Raw genomic sequence first — 9,091 nt, 5'->3', positions numbered from 1 at the left:
GTGCATCGATGTGCCAGTATAGAAAAGCCAATGATGTTGCCCTAAGATTATGAAAAGAGTTTTGAGTCGAGGAAGTAATCTGGCCCATCTTGCTAGTGACGTGTTCCTGATTTGTTTAAATATAAGGCTGCATTCCTATATTCCAGGTATTTTACGTCTTGATCTACTATTATTTCTATTGGACTGAGTACACCGGCTGTAGCACGGAAATATGTTACTCCTAATTGATTTAACTAACATAGGCAAGCACTAGCACTATGTCAATTCTGCACGAGGCATTTTTTGTAAACATAAGAAACATAGGCCATTAATTTGGATCCGGCTTGCCTGCTCCCTTCCCATGCTCCCATCCATGCTCCCATTTCATCCTACGGCTGTCTTTTTTTATTTTCTTTTTCTAATCTAATCATCTCCCCCCTGATTTTAAGGGGGTGGGGCCGGGCCTTATTTTGTTCCAATCAAAACAAGCCACGTACGCGGGAGCACGGATGAGCACACGGCGGGGGGAGCAGGCAAGTCTCGTCCAATTAATAATGCATTCTGTACACAAGGCATTCTTGGTAACCACGGAGTAACAATGTGGTGTCATAAATATATTCCATGTAGTGGTTTCAGGAAATATCTCACTAAAAAAAATTCCAGCCTTGAGATTACAAATAAAATTCGTCCTGATACAATTGAATGCCATTTAGCAGTAACTAACCAGCAGCATGAAAATTTCAGAAATCACTATTACAAAATTGCTGCTGAACTTGAATACTAACTACTGCGGTACTGCTGAACTTGAAACTAAGTAACTGTCAAACTTGATCTTAAATTAGCTTAACTTGCAGGTGACCAGAGATCTCCCATCAGCTTCATCTGTTCACCAATCTCTCTAGGACCCCAGCGACTAAAACATTCTTATCCACGGGCTGGAAGCAACATAGTATCCTATTAATTGTACGGTAGCATTGAGGTTCACTTTTCTTCTCACAACCTGGATTTTGCTATTGGTTATTTGTAAAAGATGTTTTGAAATTTCAATTTAAAACTACACGTACATACCATAAATACCAAGACGCTACTCTTTATCCATCATACATTAGCCATCAACCACTTGAACGGATACCTGAAAAACAGAAAATTTTCAGTTCTCGTAAGTATAAGAACAAACATGTAGAGGACACCAACACACAAGCACATATAACACTTTAGGATTAACAGGATTTCAATACCCTAAACTGGTAACAATGTCGAAATCAAAGATATCGCAGAGGGATTTTGCATGTACCAAATTCATCAGAATCACACGAACCAATAATACGATGTTGCAGGTATGAATCAAAAGTACACAGAAACAAAACAAAAAGGCAAAACTCTGTAACTATTGTTTCAATGCACACTAAACTATTTTCCTATCTTGTAGAGCTATCCATTCAAATATGGCTATTCACACCAACATACGAGACTAGTGCAGCGGCCACTCATGATTTGTAATCACCATGGGACTTGAGTTGCTTAGTTGCTTAAACAGTCTACTGTTCTCACCATTACTAATTGAAAATTTATTGTAAGGCAAAGCAACCATATCACTAAAGACACGAGGACAAGTAATTCAGAATTTAATAAATATATAGACTGCTAATTTATGTCGATCATTATTGCCAAACAATCTATGGTGCCTTTCTTTTTCTTGCAGATTGCTAAGTAAAACGGCAGGCAAGCAAATTTAAGTGGCTCCAAATTTGCATCTATAATGAAAGATATGTATATGTGTGAGAGTAGCGGGCATTCAAATATAAAAGACTGTATCAATAACAAGCCACCACGGCATGGATACAGACCCCAACGTGCAGCTCAACTTTTCATTTGATATTCAGGTTTAAGGCACTTCCCTTATTATTCTGAACATCACCAGCAATCCTACAAACAGACAGAGAATTAGCATAAGAATCAAGAAGCAGAACATAATTTCCAACTGAGTCATCTCCTCTGGCAAAATATGAATCATTGCGAAGGTGAGATGGCCTTTAGAAGAGCAGAAGAAAAATTAGTTTCACACCATGACACCATGATCAGTACAGTTCAGCAGATTTAGAAGCTAGTCGGGCCTTATTCGTCCCAAATCATATTCAGGATAAGCAATCAACACGTACGGTTCTTCATTTCTGCAATAGATAGTGGAGGCTTGTTGGCATAGATTGTTGATGTCTTAGCACGACCTGAATCTTGTTCAGCATACCTCTTTCTTATTTAGAAATCCAAGGTATATCTGAATAAAAGAGAAAATAGGAACAACATGACCAGTCCAGTAAAGAAACAGACCCTCCAGTGAGAAGTAATTGCTTCACTTGAGCACCCAGAGTAAAGCTCAGGAAATCTTAAAGATCAACTGTTGTCAAGTATTTGATTACCTATCTCGACAACAATTTCTCAGATCAATTTCCATGCAATTGCCTATAGCATTTGTAATAGCTTTCTTATGTCAAATAATAACAGATCGATGATTCTACCAGCAAATTACTAATTAAAGAGGTGCTTCTTGTATGTATGTATAGAGAATTCACTTTGGTATTTTTATACTAGCGAATAAACAAATGGTTATGATGGCACAACCAATTTATGTACAACTAAAATATTCCAGAAATTTTACCAAGGAAATCTCAGGAATCATTTTGCAACCATGGATACATGGTGCACTCATCAAGAGCCTATCTAAAATATGGCCGTATAAAATTATGTGAATAGGTCAGATTGGGAAGAGATCAGAAAAGAAACATGGATGCAGATTAGCGAGCCTGGATGGAATTGTAGGCGGATGTGGCATTGCTTCTGGACATACGGCGGCGAGCCGCGAGCATGACCTTCATCCCTGCAAGGCAATCATTTAGATCTAGCAGGGTAAGCAGGGGATGGACGGGAAACAGAGAGATGAAGAGGGAGGAAGCGTGAGAAAAGTGGAGAACCTGTGCCTTACCCGGCTGTCGAGGACATAGTAAATCTGGCTGGGTGATTTGGGATTGGTCGCCGGTGCAGAATCGTTGTATGCTCTGTCCCCGCCGCCGCTGTCGGCCTCCCAGTCGCACAAGAGGAAAGGGGGAGATGGGAGTGATGGACAGGGGAGCGAGGGAATCATCCGATGAGAATTCTCTATGGACCACCTCGCCGTCGAGCCCTCCGCCAATCACCGCCCGCTTGTCGGCGGTCAGACGAAACCGCTCCCATCTTAATTAATTGAAAAAAATGTATGGGGGGTGGGCTAGCTCCTAATCCCCGCGACCTTCCAGCGTCAACGTAAAATTATGATGGCACAATCAAATTTTGGCTATAATTTTACATCAGTTTGTGCTGGGTTGAACCAAACAGTGGTCGACTGACCAGGGTGAAGAATTACTTATTCCTCACCCAGGGTATTAAATAGACTTTCTATATATATATATATATATATATATAGACGGTCTATTCTGTTAATATTAGCAGAATAACTATTCTGCACACCACTTCCGCACTGCACGCCGAACGCAAATGCACGTCATTCTTTGAACCAAGTGTGCTGCAGCACTCACGCGAGTGAACTTCTCGCCGGAAAAAACTGCACGCGTTATTTTTTCTTTTGTACTGTTTTCGCTCTAATTTTTTAACCGTTTATTGGAATTAGGCTTGTAATATACCGTTGAAAAGCTATGGATTAGGCGCAACTTCGACATGTTGAACACTTTTCGAGATTCCACACGGTTTAAGAGCAGTTTTGAAAATGGTGCGGCCCATAACGAGTGGCAGCGAGCATTTTTTCGCGATTTCTTCTAAACCGCTCATCGGAATGAAGCAAACGATACGCCGTTGGATAGATATCGTCGAGGTGCATCTTTTTTCATATATAAATGTTTCTCTAATTCCTTACGGTTTAAGAGCGGTTTCAAATTTACTAAACCGCGAAATTCTGTTTTCAAATTTTTTTCAAATTTTTGGTACTGTTTTTGCTCCAGTTTTTAACCGTTTGTCAAAACGAGGCATGTGATACGCCGTTGAAAAGCTACGAACGAGACGCAACTTTCATATGTTGAAAAGTTTTTGAGATTCCTTATGGTTTTTTAGTTAATTTTAAAAATCATGCGGTTGACAACGAGAGGCAGCGGCCGTTTTTCGCGAAATTTTTACAAACCGCTGGTCGAAATGATTCAAACTATACGCCATTGGAAAGATATCGACGAGACGCTATTTTTTCATATAGAACACTCTCTCAGATTCCTTATAGTTTAGGAGCAATTTTAATTTTAACGAAATGCGGACACTCTGTTTTCGTGACACCAAAAATCGTCATATGTACTGTATCAGACATAAAACTGCACTTCTTTTAGACTAAAAACTATACTTCATTAGAAAAACAAGTGCACTGCATGATTTCCTTTTTGTGGAACGTAAATTTTTCCAAACAAGGTAACAAACCACACTTCTTTAGACTAAAACACGCACTTCATCAGACAGACAAGTGCACTGCATTGTTTCTTTTTTGTGGGACGTAAATTTTTCCAAATGAGTTGGCAAACCACACTTCTTTATACTGAGACCCGCACTTCATCAGACGGACAAGTGACAAGTGCACTGCACCATTTCTTTTTTGTGGGACATAAATTTCCCCAAACAAGGTGGAGTGCACTTCATATCGAGCGTTGGTAAACAGCAATACTATGAAAAGTGAACCACATTCTTTTTCTTTTATCGTCTCTGTAATTTTTCTATCTACGAGTATGCACTGTAGGGACGAGGCGAGTGTACTGCATCAATTTTTCTTTTTCCTTTTCTTTCTATTGCACACAACAATAGAGTGAGCTGCATTAAAAAAATCAACTTTTCCAATTTGTTTTTGCACTTGGAAACATAGTGAACCACTGCACTTGGCAACATAGTGAACCACTGGGAGAGAGAAGATCACTGCGGCAATGAAACAAGTGAGCTGCACCTAAACAAAATTATTTTTTTGTTTTAATGTTTTCGAGAGAGCTATGATCTGTACATCTTTGGAATACGAGACGGGGCGAACGAACTACAGTGATCCTCTTTTTAATCCATAGTACAAACACACACATATTACAATGATGAGGAACTACTACAACAACAAAAAAAAGAACTCCACTTTTGTGCACAAACCGAGCTGCACTGGAGTGGCACCAGGAGCTGCAACACGCCATGTAGAGCACCTCCTCTCTCCCTCCAGCGATCTGCAAAGGACAGCGTGGCCAACTACACAGAGAGCGGCCGCTGGCACATCCACGGCACCGCACCAAGATCATAGGCGAACTGCAGACAAGCAAAATCTGAAGAAAAAGAAGGTCCCAAAGTGCAATAGAACGACGGTGACGCACCGCACCGCAGCGAGGGGAACCAGGCGAACTGCATGCCGACGACGCCCTATCTCAACTGAATGCCGTAGAGGAGATCTGACGCACAACGACATCAGGATCCAGAGCGGCGGTGGGAGACAAGATTGAGATGCCCATGGCGGCACCTGCGGGCATAAGGGAGATGTGAGGGAGGAAGATGAAGGCAATTAGGGAGAGGAGGGGAGGCTCACCTTCGGTGCTGCTGTGGTCACCTGAGCACCATCGCTGGCCATAATCGTAGTGGATTAGGAACGCGCGGTAACAAGCAGAGACTCACGAAAGAGGTGACCCCGTTGCCCCGTCTCGAGGACTTGCGGCAAGGGCTAAGAATGCCCGGCCACGCCTCGTAATTATCTCACGGGCACCTTCCAGGTCAACCCGTCTCCACATCACTTTCCAAGTAACAGTTGTAAAGTCCAAGTATCCGTGTGTCCAAGCATCAAGAGGAAAACCCAAGGAATCACCCCCGATGGGTTCCACTCAATGTAATCATCAAGGTGAACGTAGAGGAATCACCCTCGAGGTTCACACTTGAGGGGTTGCACGACAGAGTCGTATCGGAAGTGGTTAAAGAGGAAATCACCCTCGATGACCACGACCGAATAGCTACACTACAGGGTTAACATCAGAAGTGTTGTAGAGGTCTCACCCTCAGCACTCGATAGTATCCCAGTAGTGTCGAGCAACTAAGGGGAAAGTGATGTGCGGTGCCGGGGCCTGGTCTTCGATCCCGTTGATCGGGTCTTCAATGATGAAGCAGGGGCAACAAGGACAAGGTGGGGGTCACTGATGGATCACTAACCAACCTATACTAAGCAGTTTAGGATAAGCCGGTAAGGTAACAATAAGCAGGTTACAAAAGGAGGCTATGCATCAGAATAGGAGCAAACAATAACAATAGAAAAATTGACGCCCCCGATTTAATCGTACACTAATCATGCACACAAACGTGTACGATCAAGATCAGGGACTCACGGGAAGATATCACAACACAACTCTAAAACATAAATAAGTCTTACAAGCATCATAATACAAGCCAGGGGCCTCGAGGGCTCGAATACAAGTGCTCGATCATACACGAGTCAGCGGAAGCAACAATATCTGAGTACAGACATAAGTTAAACAAGTTTGCCTTAAGAAGGCTAGCACAAACTGGGATACAGATCGAAAGAGGCGCAGGCCTCCTGCCTGGGATCCTCCTAAACTACTCCACGTCGTCATCAGCGGGCAGCACGTAGTAGTAGGCACCTCCAGTGTAGTAGGGGTCGTCGACGACGGTGGCATCTGGCTCCTGGACTCCAGCATCTGGTTGCGACAACCAGAAAGAAAGGAAAGGGAAAAAAAGGGGGGGAGAAAGCAACCGTGAGTACTCATCCAAAGTACTCGCAAGCAAGGAACTACACTACATATGCATGGGTATATGTGTAAGGAGGCCATATTAGTGGACTGAACTGCAGAATGCCAGAATAAGAGGGGGATAACTAATCCTGTCGAAGACTACGCTTCTCGCAGCCACCGTCTTGCATCAAGTAGAAGAGAGTAGATTGAAGTCCTCCAAGTAGCATCTCCAAGTAGCATCTCCAAATAGCATCTCCAAGTAGCATAATCCTACCCGGCGATCCCCTCCTCATATCCCTGAGGTAGAGCGACCACCGGTTGTATCTGGCACTTGGAAGGGTGTGTTTTATTAAGTATCTGGTTCTAGCTGTTATAAGGTCAAGGTACAACTCCAAGTCGTCCTGTTACCGAAGATCACGGCTATTCGAATAGATTAACTTCCCTGCAGGGGTGCACCAACTTACCCAACACGCTTGATCCCATTTGGCCGGACACACTTTCCTGGGTCATGCCCGGCCGCGGAAGATCAACACGTCGCAGCCCCACCTAGGCACAACAGAGAGGCCAGCACGCCGGTCTAAACCTAAGCGCGCAGGGGTCTGGGCCCATCGCCCTGAGCACACCTGCACGTTGCGTGGGCGGCCGGAAGCAGACCTAGCCTAGCAGGCGTTCCAGTCCAATCCGGCGCGTGCCGCTCCGTCACTGACGTCTGAAGTGCTTCGGCTGATACCACAACGTCGGGATACCCATAACTACTCCCGCGTAGATGGTTAGTGCGTATAGGCTCGTAGCCAACTTAGATCAAATACCAAGATCTCGTTAAGCGTGTTAAATATCCGCGAACGCCGAACAGGGCCAGGCCCACCTGTCTCCTAGGTGGTCTCAACCTGCCCTGTCGCTCCGCCACAAAGACCCACACAGAGGGCCGTCGGGACAAAGGTCCTTTCAGCCCCCAGTCCGTGAATCACTCGCGGGTACTCTTAGAGCTGACCCGACTTTAGTCACCATCTGTATAGTATGTATGTATAGTATATACCCGTGATCACCTCCCGAGTGATCACGGCCCAATAGTATAGCAAGGCAGACTGACAAGAATGTAGGGCCAATGATGATAAACTAGCATCCTATACTAAGTATTTAGGATTGCGGTTAAAGGTATCAACAGTAGTAACAAGGACAGGCTATGCATCAGGATAGGTATAACAGAAAGCAGTAACATGCTATAGTACTCTAATGCAAGCAGTATAGAGTAGAATAGGCGATATCTGGTGATCAAAGGGGGGGCTTGCCTGGTTGCTCTGGCAAGAAGGAGGGGTCGTCAACTCCGTAGTCGAACTGGGCAGCAGCAGCGTCGGTCTCGTAGTCTACCGGAGAGAAGAGGGGGAAGAAACAATGAATACAATGCAAACAAATGCATATCGATGCATGACATGACAAGTAACGATGCTAGGTGTGCCCAATCGCGGTAGTAGGTGATACCGACGAAGGGGGGAAACATCCGGGAAAGTATTCCCGGGGTTTCGCGTTTTCGGACAGATGAACCGGAGGGGGAAAGTTGCGTGTTTGGTATGTTAGAGGTGTGTGGTGGACGAACGGGCTGCGTATCCGGGTTCGTCTCGTCGTTCTGAGCAACTTTCATGTAGAAAGTATTTTTATCCGAGTTACGGATTAAAAGATATGATTTTCTAAAGATTTAAATCATTTTCTGATTTTATTTATCCATTTAAACCCAACCTTATCCAAAACAGCGTTTGCTGACGTCATCATGACGTCAGCATGATGTCAGCAGTCAACAGGGGCGTTGACTGGTCAAACTGACGTGTGGGTCCAGCGGGGCCCACCTGTCATACCCTGTTTAGGCTAATCAGGTTTTAGCTAAACTAATCACAGTTTAATTAGACTAATTAGTTAATTTGATTAATCTAATTATGATTAATTAACTTAATTAATTCCTTAATTAATTAATTAATTATTTTTATTATTATTAATTTTAATTCCTTTTTTTTAATAAAACGTTCTGGGCGTGGGGCCCCCTGTCATAGGCTCACAAGGGCCAAAAGCGGGTGTGGGCTAACGGGTTAACGAGCGCAGCCCAGATGGGTGGACCCGGCAGGGGCCGGATCTGGGAAGCGGTGACCACGGCGAGGTCATGGCCGGAGCGGGGCGTGCCGGCCGTGGCCTGTGGAGAGGCGACCGCGGGGAGGAGCGCTCGGGGCCGGCGCTGTTGGGGGAGCAGGGGGACGGAGGCGAGGGCGCTGTCGACGGGGCGAGCGAGGAGCGGTGGTGCTCGCGCGGGGGCAGAGGGGAGAGGGAACCGGCGCGGGAGTGAGGCAACGGTGCGGGGCGAGGCCACGGTGAGCGCGGGCGGGGCGCGTCTTGAGGCCGGACGG

General features: G+C 44.9%; 1 long non-coding RNA gene across 1 annotated transcript; it reads right to left on the bottom strand.

Moving 5' to 3' along the window:
• Positions 1-627: 627 nt before the first annotated feature.
• On the bottom strand, positions 628-3,115 carry LOC123088902 (uncharacterized). Its single transcript, XR_006442160.1, has 4 exons — positions 2,960-3,115; positions 1,827-2,854; positions 1,048-1,111; positions 628-979 (listed from the first exon to the last, which is right to left on the bottom strand). It is a non-coding gene; the product is annotated as an uncharacterized lncRNA (long non-coding RNA).
• Between the last annotated feature and the right edge of the window lie 5,976 nt (positions 3,116-9,091).

Source organism: Triticum aestivum, chromosome 1B (assembly GCF_018294505.1).
Source record: "Triticum aestivum cultivar Chinese Spring chromosome 1B, IWGSC CS RefSeq v2.1, whole genome shotgun sequence".
Taxonomy (NCBI): Eukaryota; Viridiplantae; Streptophyta; class Magnoliopsida; order Poales; family Poaceae; genus Triticum; species Triticum aestivum.
Note: the sequence above shows the minus strand (reverse complement) of the source record. Positions and strands in the feature narration are given on the sequence as shown.